This window comes from Astatotilapia calliptera, chromosome 23 (assembly GCF_964374335.1).
Source record: "Astatotilapia calliptera chromosome 23, fAstCal68.1, whole genome shotgun sequence".
NCBI classification, from domain to species: domain Eukaryota; kingdom Metazoa; phylum Chordata; class Actinopteri; order Cichliformes; family Cichlidae; genus Astatotilapia; species Astatotilapia calliptera.
This window is the reverse complement of record NC_137443.1, coordinates 11,301,651-11,318,249: the sequence shown is the minus strand read 5'-3', so window position 1 is coordinate 11,318,249 and position 16,599 is coordinate 11,301,651. Positions and strand designations below refer to the sequence as shown.

General features: G+C 40.9%; 1 long non-coding RNA gene across 1 annotated transcript; it reads right to left on the bottom strand.

Moving 5' to 3' along the window:
• Positions 1–2,699: 2,699 nt before the first annotated feature.
• LOC145424094 (uncharacterized) lies at positions 2,700–8,595 on the bottom strand. The gene is made up of 3 exons (XR_013905050.1): positions 8,457–8,595; positions 8,232–8,327; positions 2,700–2,830 (listed from the first exon to the last, which is right to left on the bottom strand). It is a non-coding gene; the product is annotated as an uncharacterized LOC145424094 (long non-coding RNA).
• Positions 8,596–16,599: the final 8,004 nt, after the last annotated feature.

Here is a 16,599-nt window from a genome sequence, read left to right as displayed (position 1 = left end):
AAAATGCATTTGCTAAAAATAAACAAACTAAACTAATGCATGGCTATGGTGTATTTTTATGAATCTCGTACTCAGGTAATAAATACTTTTGTCTTATTACTGAGCAATAATAAAGTTTAAAAAAAAACCCTCATGTCTTTTAATGAACCGCTTGTGTTTTAGTTTAGTTATAGTTATAGGTAGTGGCCGAAAGAGTTTTGGTCCCTCTTACTCCAATGTAAGCTTGTGGAAAAAGCCCAAGAAGTGTGTTCAAGCCTGTCTATTGAGCAGAGTTTAGATTATGAAACTCTTAAGAAAACTGTGCTGCAGGCGTGTGAACTTGTCCCTGAAGCATATCGGCAGAAATTTAGGAATCTTAATAAAACTGCTAACCAGACTTTTGTTGAGTTTGCGCGAGAAAAGAATGTGTTGTTTGAGAAATGGTGTTGTTCATGTAAAGTTAAAACCGTGGAAGAGTTAAACTCTTATTTTGCTGGAGGAGTTTAAAAAGTGTTTGCCGGAACGCATCGTGACTTATTTAAACGAACAAAAGGTGTCGTCTCTCACTAACGCGGCACTCCTGGCTGACGAGTTTGTTTTAACGCACAAAAGTGTGTTCTGTGCACAGAATTCGTTTCAGGAAAATTTCTCTGAACGAAAAAAGTCACCACGAGCAGTGCGTAAAAATGTATCAGCGTTCATTGCTAGATCAAACGGTCGAGAATGTTTTTATTGTCACGACTCAGGACATTTGATTGCTGCATGTCCAGTATTAAAAAGAAAAGAAGCGAGGGGCACTAAATTCCCCGCAGGCGTGGGTTTGATTAAAACCGCTTGCTTGCCAAAGGTGCACGCGGAGGCTGAACAAAACCCGAAAACTGACATTGATCCGCAGTTGTGTCATGCGGCTTTGTTTCATTGACGGGTGAAGAAAATGATAAAGTGCCAGTCACGGTTCTTAGAGATACGGGTGCGTACCACTCATTCTTACTAGAATCTGTGCTGCCTTTGTCTGAAAAAACATCCTGTGGTTCCAACATAGTAGTGTGGGGAATAAAAATGAGTGTCACCAAAGCCCCTCTGCATATGGTACACGTGCATTCGCTGTTAGTGTCGGGCTACGTTAAAGTCGCCGTGTGCCAGCGATTACCAATCGAAGGAGTTTCCTTCATTCTTCGTAATGATCTAGCTGGTGGGCATGTTTTTCCCCCGCCAGAAGTTGTTGATGTTCCTGCTGAAGGATATAAAAAAAACAACAACAGCAATAGAATAATATTAAACACAAAGTGAACCCGTCTTCCTTCATTAAATAGGTTCTTTTAGATGTTAAGGAGGAATTGACTTAACCAGGCTGGCGGAGAATGAAGACAACCGGACACCTGCAGCAGATGGGGGAATCAGTGAACTTTTATTGAGACAGAGACAACCTCTCAAACAGCTCACATCAGGAGATTCCTAATATTTGCTGTGAGGATGGGTATATATTCTCTAAAACTTACAGGAGGGGGTTGTGAGGACAGTGCTGCATTAGCAGAAAAACAACTCCATAAAAGGAAATCGGCCTTGGGTGTTCTAGTCTCTTCGCTTGCAGATATCTTTCGCCTGCAGGATGAGGCGATCGCTTCTTATCGCTCTCAAGGCCAAAGTCGTGAGCACACATTTTTATTACACAGTTGCACAGTAACTTTAAAGCTGAACAATATTTAAAGCTGAATAATGTTTGATCAAATTATATTTTCTTCAAATCCCCCTTTTGACCCATCTTAAATGGGTCAACACACAAAAATAAGTAACATTCAAAGGAACACAGAGACGTGTCGAAGCCTGGCTCGAAAAACTCCTCGGGTCTTATCATTTGTCTTTATCTGTCATTGCAGATGAGGAGAAAAGAGTCCAGGCACCACCCTGCCCAGGGGTCGGCTGCAAGCAGTCTCGGTTCCCGATGAAAGCAGTAACAGCTGTCCTGCACACACGGATACAACGAGTTAGTGCAACCAGGGTAGTGACACAAAATTAACAGTCCCTGTAACTCAGCAACCAAAAAGCATAAGTAATGATAAAAATGTGGAGAGTACAGAGTATACTATAATAATGAGAGATATAAACGTGAAAATGTGAAAGAATAAATCAATCGTAAAATAAACACAGAACGGTAACTGCTAAGGACATTCAAAAGTGAATATGGTAAAACGTGAGGAAGGGGTGTGGAAAAAAACAATTTATATCCAGTGGTGGGAGTACACATTCGCTCAGGCTTAAGTCCGGAGACCCTGAGAACATCGCTTAACCCTCACAACCCGACCAGACACAGTTCAACCAGATATATCCTTCAAGAGGAAGTGGGTGAGGGAAACAATTAATAACAAGCCTAATACAAAACACCACAGAGAAACAACCATTCTAGAAGCATTTAAACAAGAGAAAGACGATAATGTTCGTCACCCTCACGATCAGAGTTTTCATCATCCGTTGGCGAGGAGGTAACCGTGTCTCGTTTCTTTCTAAATGGATCGGGCGTGGGCAAAACTGGAGAGGAAGTGGTGGGCAAGACCCTAGGGGCTACATTTGTCAGATTGGGACTGTCAGAAGGGGGCGAAGCTTTTGAACTTCAAGGTGTCAGAAGTGTCGGGGGCCCTTCACAGATCAGGATTATGCCAATGGGAATGAGACCCAGGGCCAGGAAGCAAACAAAGACGCAACATCTTTGCCTGCCTGTCATTTCAGGGGGAAAGGGCCAAGACATGTTTACTTAGCTTGGATGTCGTCTAATAGAGGATGATGGGGCACAGAAAGGTGGTCCAGTTCCCCCCATCTCGCCAAGGGCGTGTTCTAGGAGTTAAAGAGCAACAACCTGAGAGAGAGAGAGAGAGAGAGAGAGAGAGAGAGAGAGAGAGAGAGAGAGAGAGAGAGAGAGAGAGAGAGAGAGAGAGAGAGAGAGAGAGAGAGAGAGAGAGAGAGAGAGCCCCTAATGGCCAGTTAGTGGGCTCTAGGTCAAACTGTCCCCAAATTTGTTATTTGTTATTATTACTTGTTTTCATGTCACTTGTCTGTTTTCTACTGCACCCCTCTCACCAAAGCAAAGCAAACATTAGCAGCACATTGACCGTAGTCAGGCATCCTCATTCCATAGGTGCTATAAAACATTTCCTGTAAATACAGTGTAATAGCATCCCCAACTCCTAACCCATAAACACCGTTTCTTCACACATCCGCCCAGAAATCCTGTAATAGAAAAACATTAAAACTGTAACCCTGTAGGGAAGAAAATGTAAATGGTAACGCTGCGCAGTTACCTCTGTAAGCAACACAAGACACAAAAATGGCATTTACAGGTTCACTCATCCTCGAATATTTTGTCATCCTTCTACTCCTGTAAAAGAAACCCACATAAATTCATCCACCCTTTTATCCTATCTAGGTGGAGGTGGTTAACCTTGAGTCATGGTCAAGTCTTGTCATCTTTTACCAGTCAGTCCGTTTGTTTTTATTCCCAGTCTTTCATCCATTCATCCGTTCTTTGCTGATAGTGAAACCTGTCGTCGCATCTAGTTTCCACACTCAGCAAAATGACGTCATCTCAAAAAGAAACAAGAACTTGAGTTTGGATTACCTCGCTGAATCCTTTTTTAAACAGGGACTCTCGTTTCTAATTGTCCCCACAAGTGTTTCCTCCAGAACCCATTTCAATGCGGAGAAACTCACTTACAACAATTTTCTCGCCGACGTGTAATGCTTGTAATTTCCGATGTGCAGATCTGCTTAAAGAAAAGATTCACAAACAAAAATCAGTAAATATAAAACAAAATAAAATGAAAAATAACAAAAACAAAATGCAGACGCCCGGGTCTTAGGACTTGTCACTGAATATTCTTCCCATCAATAAAAATACCAACCTAAACCTACACAGAGTCAAATCAACACCACCTCAACCTTTTCATATTCATAAACCTATATGTTTTGCGTTCGTGAAACAAAATTGAACCATTAAGTAAGTTGAGCTCTTGAAATGTTTTAATTCTCTTAATTCTGCCAGTTTATTTCAACACTTATTCAATGACTTTTATTCAACTGCTACTTGGTCACTCGACTTTTACCTGTTCAAATTGCCTAGGGTTCAACAAAGTCTAGATCCCCGTTATCATGAAACTTGAACGGTGTACGATGATTTACTTACAGTAATTTAGAATCATCACTCAACCTAGCTCTACTACTGGCACTGCGTGACTTTTCTCACACTGGAAACCAGAATTTAGTACAGAACTTTAATGCCTCAGGCAATCGCGTTCAAGGGCTGCCCCCCCTTCTCTTCTTCTTTGTCCGTGTGTTCCTCCTTTATTAAATCTCCATCACAATGACGTGGCGCTCTGAAATAAAACTCACACTGTTAATTCCTCGTTTTCACTCTGCACCACTGCTCAGAGTGTTTTCTTTTCTTTTTAGTGTAGAGTAAACAATTAAGTCGAGGCCTTAAGCCCCAGATATCTCGCACGGGCATCATTTTCATAACCAAACCGCTCCGGACTCTGCTCCCCAGACCACACAAATGCCCTCTGGGCTTATTATTATAGCAAATTCTGTATTTGACTTTGTTGTGTGCAGCATTGAGCCTTTGTCAGTAAAGCATTCTTCATTGCAGCAGCTAGAGCATTGTGTGTCACTTCTTAGTAAATTAAATCAACATTTTGATTTTAGTGCATGGGTATGTATCAGTTTTTACTCCCTCAACAAGTGCATCAGTGTTCATGTGTGTGTTTCCCTTCATTCTAAGTAGGCGCATGCAGAAGTGTGTGTTCGTGTGTTGGTATATGTTTGTGTTCATCACCTTCCTGTTCTGTAGTTTAGGTAAACCAGCGGCCTGACGCATGGCCTAGGGTCCTCCCCTCCTCTTTGGGTCTGTTTTCATCCGTTGTTGCAGCTGCCTGCATCTTCCTTACTTTGCTCCACGGCCTTCTGCAGCTCTGCTGTTCGGCTCTTCTCAGAGGTCAGCATCCTTCTGCTCACCGTCCCTTTTCCTCCGGGCTTAATGCGCGTCTCGTCACAGCTCTGTCAGCTGACGCAGCCTGGGAATTTCCCCCGTGTAGTGAAACGGGCTTTAGGTTTAGTGCTCTCCGTCTCTGCTGCATGAGATCACTCTTTTGCAGCACTGTTGACATCCTCAAGTTGTTGTTGTGAGTCCAGCTGCTGTGGCCTTCAGGGGTCAAAGGGTCAAAGATGGTCGCGGAGAGGGCAACGATGGTAGAGGGGAGGGTAGGAGTCCAGGTCAGCTTCGGCTCTCAGAAAAAACAAAAACAAAACAAAACAGGCGAACAGGAAAATGATGTTGTGTTGGCTGTGCTGTGTTGGCTGTGTTATCCCGAGAGGGGAGAAACAACGAGATCTCGTCTCCCCCCTTTTTTGTTTTTGTTTTTTTTTTTTTTTTTTTTTTCTCCATATAATCAACTCATAACCCCTCAAGTTGACAGGACAACACAGGTACGTGTTAAAATTCTTAAGATCCTGTTTAGAAACCTAAAAAGGAATTTCCTATCATTCAGTAGTCATTTGTCTTAAACAATCAACAAAAACATGTCCCAAGTCGACCCTTTTAACCACTAAATTTGTCGTGTCCTCACTTAATCCTCAGACCAGTGTCTTTGTCTTTTGACGTTACGTTGTTGTCCTGCAACCCAAAGCGTTTAATTGTCAGTAATGTATGAACTATATCATTTAAAAACAGGTGTATGTTAAGTGTCGCTACTTTAACCTTGCATGTACGTGCACATGTATGTAAGCTGTTTCTTCATTGCATGTATGGGTGCGTCTGTATATGGGTTACTTTAACTTTTTCTCAAACGAGGCATTTCTCTAACACGCACATGTGTCTGTTCCTCACCCTTCTCATATCTTTCTCTGGTTGTGTGTGGTTTTATTTGTTTCAGTGATTTACCAGGAACATCTTTTCCTTTTCTCCATGTCTTCCGCCAGAGGTTAACACTGGTGAGATTCAGGGACACAGCACCCAGAGCAGGTCAGCGAGAAAAACCCGCCTCAAACTACATTCTCTCTTTTTTGTTTTACCGGGAGGGGTGAGGACAACTCTGGTGTCCAGCCGTGAATTTTAGCCAAAGCTTGGCCTGTCTTCTGCTGCCGTACTCAGGCTTCCAGGTTAAGAAAAAACACCTGTATGAAGACACTAAACATACATTTAGTATTTGTATAAACATAACTGCCTAAATCATTGAACTCTTGAGGAGGGTGTATTTCAGAATCAGAATCAAAATCAAAAACTTTATTGTCATTGTCATGAGACCGACGACATTAAGAATGGTCCCTGATCATTGCATCATCCCTAGTAATATCAAATATAAAAAAACAATAAAATTCAATCAATAAAATAGATAGAATACTTAAAATACTAAGTATTCCCACCGTCATGCTTCAGACCGTGCATAGATTAACACAAGAGTGGCATGGTGGACATTTTTGTAGTATTCAGATGTGTTATTGCAGTTGGATAACAGCTGTGTTTGAGTCTATTAGTCCTTGCTCTGATTGCCCTGTACCGTCTGCCTTAGGGCAACAGTTCGAACAGGGAGTGGCCAGGATGTGAGGTGTCTTTTATGATGTTTTGGGCCTTTTTAAAACAGTGGGCGTTGTTTGACTCTTTACTAACTTTAAAACCCCACCATAACAATTTCTCACTGACAAACTTCTATGCATCCATTTAAACATGCGAAGCCAGCACAAAATCACACACATACCCCTACAGCAAAGCTTTAACATAACCACAATGCAACTCCTCCCTTAAACGGGAGAAATCACCCTGAATCAACCAACTCTATATAAAACGTCAAACAAAGATAAACCACAAACATTTCTACACTTCTGTGTCTTCCACGCAGCACAATAGGCAGAAAAACACCGATTACTCACAGTCTACAACAAAAGAAAAACCTGCTCTTTTCACAACTCTCACAGCTAAAGTCAAAACTCTTACCCAGTGCCTCTGAAATAATAAAAAATCACCAAATACTCGATTACTCTTTTCACTCGCTCCCTCTCACTCCCTTCTTCCTCATACAGCATACACGCTCGCTCCCGCGGACCCGCTCGGCCCCGCGGGCTCACTCGGCCCCCACCTTTTTCCTCTCACAGAGACAGAGAGAGACCCTTTTCCTTTTTTTTTTTATTTCTCCAGCACACATACACACACAGAATCCCAACTGAGAGAAAGAGGGAGAGAAGAGAAAAGAGTTGTAGAGAGGAAGTTTTTTAGCAGGAGTTTCAGATCTAACAGATTTATACAACTTATTTACACACACCGGTAATTTATGTTCTATTTATTGATTTTAAAGGAGAATTTGGGCCAGCTGGGTTTCTGCCTCTGTTAGGCACTAATCAGCTGGGGCGCTGCTTTAAAGGTGAGTCAGCACTGAAATATCCCTTCAGGTGTTACCAAGCTTCTACCAAACCGGAGTCTGGCGGGTAACCTTGCCTAGAGCTTCCTGATAGGGGTGCTAGTTGGTTGTCACCTTGTTCACACGTCTCATTCACACTTCATACATTACCTGCAGTCACTCATTACCCTCCTTATGTATGTAATAAATGTGTAAAAAAAAATTCTATGTGTGGTGTATTATTTTAACCAAAAGAGGAACCTAGTTCCTTTAATTGTGTAATCTGTGAACACGGAGAACCAAACTGTCCTGCCCAGTGTTCCACAGCAAGCATTCAGCGTGTATTTATGTGTGTCCAATATCAAACAGAACATCAAAACATTTAAAACACTAAAATCATCGGGGTTTTAAGAAGAGATCCGTTTTCTCCTATTGATCAAAGGGACCCCTCCTTTGGACTCCAACCAGTACTTCTCCTTTTTAAGTTTTAGAGGATCTTTTCTAATAAAGTCCTCTGGGCCTTCCTAACCCTTCTGTAGTTTAGAGAATATTACTAAAAAATATTCTCAAGGCCTTTAACCTTTTAATTTGTTTAGAAAGGCGTTACTAATAAACCCTTTCAAGGTCCCAGACCTGCACTGAGGTATGTATCCGACACCGGAGAGCAACCCGTCGGCTGCAACCGTGGTCAGACCTCAGTTCACTCTTATCTTTATTCACTTATTCACTTATTTCTTATTCACTTATCTCTTATTCACTTGTCTGATTCTCAACAAGCCTTAAGTAAGCCAGACAATTTTGGTTATGAATTACTAGGAGTTTGGACACTAAGTATTTTATAATGTTCAATATAGCAGAAATAAAAGGTCTGCTTACCTTGTTTTTGTGTGCACACAGCTTTTGTCCAAACTCCGTTCACTCAGACCACGGCCGATGTCCTCCCACCCGTTCCAGTTTGGCCTGGAGCGGATCCTGTTCGTGACGCCAATTGAAGGATATAAAAAAAACAACAACAGCAATAGAATAATATTAAACACAAAGTGAACCCGTCTTCCTTCATTAAATAGGTTCTTTTAGATGTTAAGGAGGAATTGACTTAACCAGGCTGGCGGAGAATGAAGACAACCGGACACCTGCAGCAGATGGGGGAATCAGTGAACTTTTATTGAGACAGAGACAACCTCTCAAACAGCTCACATCAGGAGATTCCTAATATTTGCTGTGAGGATGGGTATATATTCTCTAAAACTTACAGGAGGGGGTTGTGAGGACAGTGCTGCATTAGCAGAAAAACAACTCCATAAAAGGAAATCGGCCTTGGGTGTTCTAGTCTCTTCGCTTGCAGATATCTTTCGCCTGCAGGATGAGGCGATCGCTTCTTATCGCTCTCAAGGCCAAAGTCGTGAGCACACATTTTTATTACACAGTTGCACAGTAACTTTAAAGCTGAACAATATTTAAAGCTGAATAATGTTTGATCAAATTATATTTTCTTCACTGCCCTTGCTGCTGACTCAGGCTCCACTGCTTCAGAGATGTTTCCTGCGTGCGCAATTACTCGTGCTCAGGCTCGTAAAATGGGTGAGATTGTGGATTTGTTGGGGTCGTTTATGGCTATGCTTGATGAAGACGACTCTTTCGTGTCACCCATTGATTCTGTAAAAAATCTCCACATGTGACGTCCCTGAAATGATTCCTGAGGACATTAATCAGAGCTTGAATATGACCAGAGCACAGCAGAGTGATCCTTCACTGGTGCCTTGTTTTTCCTCTGTTGTGGACAGAGAGGGATCTAAAGCTCCAGTGAAATATTTCATTTGTTTTAATTTGCTATGACCTCAGAGTAGGGATGTGCGATGTGACCAAAATCACATATCCTAGTGATGGGATTTCTGGCTCTTTTTAGAGATCCGGCTCTTTCGGTTTGGCTCGCTAAAAAGTGCCGGCTCTTTCGGCTCCGAACCGGCTCTTCAGGTTGTTTTGTTGCTTTAATTCATTTATTATTAACAATAATATAAAATTATGCACAAAAGGAATTACTAACGTAAAAAAAAAAAAGTGGTTTTATTTATATATGTTTATATAAAAATATATGCGGTGGCCCCTAGAGACAAAACACGTACAAACTCCAAAACACATTTCTAGCATGAACTGAACTTCCAAATCAGAGCTACTAGATCACTTAAATTACACAATTGAAAGCATATGTGTGTTGTTTGTGTATTTATACACAGGCACTCATATATATTCAAATAATTTAAAAAGAAAGTTCATTTACCTGTTACTACCACACACCAAATCCGGTCGTTGGTACTTGCTGGCTTGTGTAGCCACAAGATAACAAAAGCTCAACACTGCGCCCAGCATCCTGGAGCACTTCTGTTGTCTTTTGTACGTGTTTTGAGTTTTTATGTGCTTCGGAATTTTTATGTGCTTCGGAGTTTGTACGTGTTTTTACGTGTTTTGGAGTTTGTACATGCTTCAGAGTTCGTACGTGATTTGAAGTTTGTACATGCTTCAGAGTTCGTACGTGATTTGAAGTTTGTATGTGCTTTGTCTCTAGGGGCCACTGTAAATATACTTTTATTTATTCACTCCACATAAAATGTAATAAATAAATCATATAATACAAAAATCAACTATTCACATTTCAACTTTTAACTATTTAAATTTTCAGCTTTTTCCTTTTACAAATTTAAAGTGAAAACAACACAAAACACTGCAAACCACAACACAATTAAATATAAATTATAATATGAAAACAAAAAGAACATGCATATTCTCTGTCATATGGGCCTGCATGAATAAACTTTCTGAATCCTTTATCATCTGCAACTGAAAATAGTTGTGAATGATTACTATACCTTTCTAATGTGACGTTGTTGTCCCTGGCTCTTTCTCTCTCTTTCCCTCTGGCTCTGTTCCTGTGCTACTGAGTGTAACTACCGCCCCTCCCCCCTCTGCCCAGCGTAAAGCACAAGGCTCCCGTGCAGAGTGAAGTGGAAAAAAGTGCGAGAGAGTGAGAGAAAAAAAAAAACAAAACCACGTGCCGGCTCACAATAAGGAGCCGGCTCGCATCGTTCACGTCAAAGATCGGCTCTAAGAGCCATTTCGTTCGCGAACGACCCATCGCTAACATATCCCAATATAAGCATCTATCCGGTTGTTCAGTCTGACGTCACTAGCCGTGTCTGGGTCTAAACTCCGCTGCAGGTCCATATATCAAACGATCACTATAGCATTACTGAGAGTTGAAAAACTGTCTAAAGTCTTTCATCTTTAATAAAATGATCAGCGTTCTGCTCTACCAGGTGTAACAATTGAGTTTAACATCCAGGCATCCATGAAAACGGAATTTATGACATTTAACGGAGTTAGAAGTTAGCAGGGGGTTAGCTCGCTAGCTTCTATCTAAATACAATATAGCATGTCCTGACTGCGGGGTTTTGGAAACAAATTAAAACGTACAGCTCTGCTATCACTTCCAGCATAAATGAAGACAGCAGTGACGTTTGTAGGGTTACTGAAGTTGGGCTAGCTGGTATATAATGATGTGCTACGTGACCGCTAGCGACACAGCTATGTTAGCATAATATAAACAAGCTAACTTTTTTTCCACTCGATAAAAGTTAACGTGAGTGTTCTCGGTGGTCAGGAACAAATGTAATCGCATGGCAGGATGCTGTAAAAGGACCAAACTTCAGCCAGGAGAACAACTGAGATAATCCATCCACAATACGAGGTTAGTCATTCATATACTGCTGCATGGGCTGGGCTGTAGTTACATCCTAAGGTTTTAAAAACTGAGCTTAAATAAATGATTAGCGGTAATAAAAGCCGAGGGAGGTCAACAGGGATCACTGACTGTTTTAGGAGCTTTTTGAGATTAAATAGAAGAAAATAGATAACATTAAACATGTTAACAACACAAAAGCCATATTAAACGCAGACTACTTTAGACCCGGAAGTAGGATTCGTCGCGTCATCACTGAACAACCGGATAGCCCCGATAACGATAGAAATCACAAAAATGTAACATTTTCTGTAAATTCTGTGAATCTCGGGCAGCTCGACTCAGCTGGGCATCGTGTACCTGGAGTTGAGTGTTTTAACCGATGCATGAAACAATACATAAGTTGTAACGGCCGCCGTTTTCTTCGTGAGTATTTATTCAACGGCGTGCTGCGGGGAAAGGCCTGTTCTAACGTTTGAGTCTAAGGTTTATTTTTAGCACCTGCCGGCTCTTTTTTGCTCTCATCTATGGGCTCAAATTGTGGTCATAAATATTTTGATATTTATTTGTGGGGCGGTCGTGGTTCAAGAGTTGGGAGTTCGCCTTGTAATCGGAAGGTTGCCGGTTCCAGTTTCACATGTACTTTTTGGCTAAGTCCACACACAAATCTTTTTTACACATACAAATCTTTTTTACAAGTACAACATATTTATGACCACAATTTGAGCCCATACTCATCCGTAAACACTCTTTCACGTCATTCAGTTTATTTTGAAAAGTCTCAACAGGATCTTGAGCTTTATTGTGAAAGGGAAATAAACAAGCGTACACGATGGTTTTACCGTCCTTGTTGCTAATGACAACACATAAAAACAGTCGCTACACCCTCTCCAGTGACATCACACTCCAGAGCAGACGTCGGTGTCACGTGATACATTTTCAGCTTTGATCTGGTCCTACCAGCTCATAAATAGGGGCGGAGGCAAGGCAAGTTTATTTGTATAGCACAATTCAACACCGACGGTTTGCTTTGCAGAGACATTAGAAACAAAAGTTATTACAGACACTAGTAACGGGATCAGAGAACAGCACAGAAAAAAACTCAAATGGATTCCTTTAAAGGAGACAGTCCACAGGAAACCAGGCCCATAGAAATATCTGAAGAGGAGATGCAGACACTTCTCTTCAAATCCGTCTTTATGACCCGTACACAGGCAGAGAGACGAGAAATGGATGAAAAAAACTTTATCGTTCAGTTTGTTGTAAAGCTTTCAAACACCATTACAACAAAAACTAAATTAGTCATAAAACCCATCGACATGTTTTCACTCATCAAAACAGTCACAGAAAAAACTGCAGGAAAATTACCTGCAGAACTGCCAACATCTATAAACAGGGTGGTTAAGTCTGTTTTCCATGGACTGCAGAAGATGTACAACTCCAAGGACTTGCTACGATTTTTCATTGTATTTCGTCAGTCAACATTTGCAGAAAATGTCACAAGAATTTTAATATCAGAGATCAATAAGGTAAAGGAGAAAAGGATAAAGGGTTCTGTTGTTTGGGAAAATCAGACCAGTCCTGCTGAAACGTCTGAAGAACAGATCCCCAGTCCAGGGCAAAGGACACAAGAAACTAAAGAAAGAAACTTTATAATTCAGTTTCTTGTTAGGCTGAACAACATGGTCGCCTTAAAGACAGGCACAGCAACAAAGCAGGTCAACATTTTTGCCATTTTACAAAACGTCATTGAAATGGCTGTGGGTAAACTACCCGCACAACTTCCAAAATCTTTAGGCAAACTTATGAGGGGCCGTACAAGCCAAAATTTATACTTTCACTCTCACATACATATTTTCTTCTTTCACACACATATACTTTCACTCTCACATATATATTTTCTTCTTTCACACACATATACTTTCACTCTCACATACATATATTCTTCTTTCAGGCACATGTATTGTCACTCTCACATACATATATTCTTCTTTCAGGCACATGTATTGTCACTCTCACATACATACATATATTTTCACTCTCACATACATATATTGTCATCTCGCACACCTTTATTCTTATTTCATATCCATGTATATTCACTCTCACATAAATCCATTAATCTTCCTTTCACACACATGTATTCTATTTTTCTTAATGCTACATATTTTTATGCTGACATATATTTATTCTCCTTGCAGGTGCAGCCCTTTCTAGTCATACATATATATACATACCCTTTACCTTTCAACACATATATATTTGTACTCCTATATATACATACAATCCCAGTGTTTATCCTTTACCCTTGCATAAATACACTCAAGATTTGTTGACGATACAAGAAATAGAGAAGCAGTGAATACATTACAGTCCTTAAATGGATGGCTAATTTTTTTACTGACTGCTTATGAAACCAGACAAGGAACTACATCTGAGAACAGACTTGTCTTGCTACCTCCACCTCTCATGACTTGCTCTCAAGGTCGACCGCGATACAGCATTTCAAGAGAGCAAATATCTCATTTAGTATCTCTTGGAATGAACTGGCAAAGCATTGCAACATGCTTAGGGGTTAGCTCCCGTACTCTGTACAGGCACAGAGAGGACCTTGGCATTGAGCCACTGACTTATGCAACATTATCCGATGAAAACCTGAACAGGGTTGTTAGGGAAATTCTTCAGTATACCACAAATGCAGGTGAACGATATGTGCATGGCAGCTTGAGATCACGTGGGTTACAAATCCAAAGGTGGCGTGTAAGACAAAGTCTACAAGAAATTGACCCCTTTGGACGTTCCCTCAGAAGACGCAATGCAATACGTCGACGACTGTACAGTGTTCCTTTCCCCAATCAGTTATGGTGAGAAAATTCTAACAGAAAAACAGTCCTGATTCTAAGTCTATAGCGAAATGGATTATCTAAAGCAAAATAACTCATTGTTTTATTTACTCAAACGTGTGCATATCCTTGACCATGTCATAGTTTCCCCATACATAACTTATACTTATTTCGTTTTTCTATAGGCATATAGATGGAAACCACAAACTTGTGAGATGGAGGATGGTGTTCCATGGCTGTGTGGATGGTTTCAGTAGAACCATCATCTACCTTGCGTGTTTAGATAACAACAGGGCATCAAGTGTTTTGTCACTGTTCATGGTTGGTGTTCAGAACTTTGGAATGCCATCCAGCGTGAGATGTGATCATGGACTAGAAAACACTGGTGTTGCCCGTTTCATGCTTTACAGGCAAGGACTGAACAGGCATAGTGTTATCACTGGCAGGTCTGTGAAAAATCAAAGAATTGAGCGATTATGGGCAGCGATTCTAAAACCGGTGTAATGTGGGCCCGCCCTCTGGTCTTCGTCAGCACACGAGCTGCCGAGTTTTGCAAGAGTTGTAAAGTTGAAATATTCTTCTTAGGAAGACCAGAGAGCAGGGCATTACAGTAATCAATGCGACTGGTAATAAAAGCATGCATCAGCATCTCCGTGTTGGCCCGAGAGAGAATAGGGCGGACTCTGGCTATATTTTTTAGATGATAAAATCCAATTTTGGTTACATGTTTAACAAGTGGGATAAAACCAAGCTCAGAGTCAAAAATAACACCCAGGTTTTTCACTTGTAGCGAAGGACATAGTGAAAATGCCTCTAATTTAGAAAAAAGTTTCTCTCTCTGAGCCTCAGGACCGACAATTAAAACTTCAGTTTTGTCCTGGTTAAGCTGTAAAAAGTTTTCTGCCATCCAAGATCTTATATCCAAGATACAGTTAAAAAGGGCATCCATTGGTCTGGTGTCATCAGGAGACACGGAGATGTACAGCTGCGTGTCATCAGCGTAACTGTGGAAGTTCACTCCATGCCTCCTGATGACACTGCCGAGAGGCAACATATACAAATTAAAAAGTACAGGGCCTAGAACCGACCCTTGAGGCACACCACATGTCATTTTATGGATCTTAGAGGAGCATGTATCCATACTCACCATAAAAGATCTGTCAGAGAGATAGGAAGTGAACCAGTTGTGTACAGCACCAGAGAGGCCCACCATGTGTTTTAGTCTGTTTAAAAGAATAGCGTGGTCTACTGTATCAAAGGCTGCGCTTAGATCCAGTAGCACCAGGACTGAGAGCTTTTGGGCGTCCCAGTTACATCTAAGATCATTTAAAACCTTTAGGAGAGCAGTCTCTGTGCTGTGGTTCTCCCTAAATCCAGACTGGAATATCTCCAGGATCTGTCTATCATTCAGAAAATCAGTAATCTGAGTAAAAACAAGTTTTTCTAAGACTTTACTTAAAAATGGTAAGTTGGATACAGGTCTGTAGTTATTAAAATCATTACAATCCAAATTGCTCTTCTTCAGAAGGGGCCTCACACACGCCGTTTTAAAGGCAGCAGGGAAGACACCCAACTGAAGAGAGCAATTCATCATGTATAAAAGCTCAGCCTCAAAAAAATCCATAAAGTGTTTTAAAGAGTGAAGAAGGAATTGGATCTAAAAGACATGTGGTGGGTCTCACTGTGGAGAAAACTTTCTGAAGGTTCTCAGCATTAACCAGGACAAAGCTGTCCAGTGTCTCCTCAGGTACAATCGAGCCCTCAGATGTGTTTACAATCATATCGCGATTAGATAAAATATCAGATCTGATGGCGCTGATCTTTCCCCTGAAGTGGTCTGCAAACTGCTCACAGAGTGAGTCTGTGGGGGTTCTTTTGGAGCTTTTAAAATCAGGGTTAAATAAATGATCTATGGTGGAAAAGAGGACCTTGGGATTATTTTTGTTAATACTGATTATTTTGGCGAAGTATGAATTTCTTGACTTCCTTAATGTATTATTGTACATTTTAAGTTGCTCGGAAAATATTTGATGGTTGATAGTATTTTTATTTTTCCTCCATCTCCTTTCTGCTGCCCTGCAATTTCTTTTGAGTTTTTTGACTTCTTTGTTTCTCCAGGGTGATGCATGTTTTACGTTAATCTTTTTGGTGGTGAGTGGAGCAACGGAGTCAAGGCTTTTCTTCAGTTTGCTGTTAAAATAACTAAAAATCAAATCGCAGGGTGCAGGTAAAATCACAGGGGGGCATTTGACTAAAACCCTGGTAAAATTTGCAGCCACTTCAGAGGTTAGATAGCGCCTCCTCACAGTTCGCACCGAGGTCTCCCGCTGAATAAAACCGGTGATGTTATAAAACACACAGTAGTGGTCAGAGACAGCCAAGTCAACAACAGAGGACACGCTGGTGGACAGCCCATGGGTGAAGACCAGGTCCAGAGTGTGTCCTCTGTTGTGAGTCGGCTGCGTGACGTGCTGGATAAAATCCAAACAGTGAAGAACGTTTAAGAATTCTTTTGTTGCAGGGTCAGAAGGATTATCTATGTGCAGGTTAAAATCACCGGTTAAAACTATCATATTATATTTTGAATGTATGTTTGTTAAAAATTCTGAGAATTCCTTGATAAAAGCAGCGCTGTCTTTAGGTGGTCTATAAATTGTGACAGATAAAA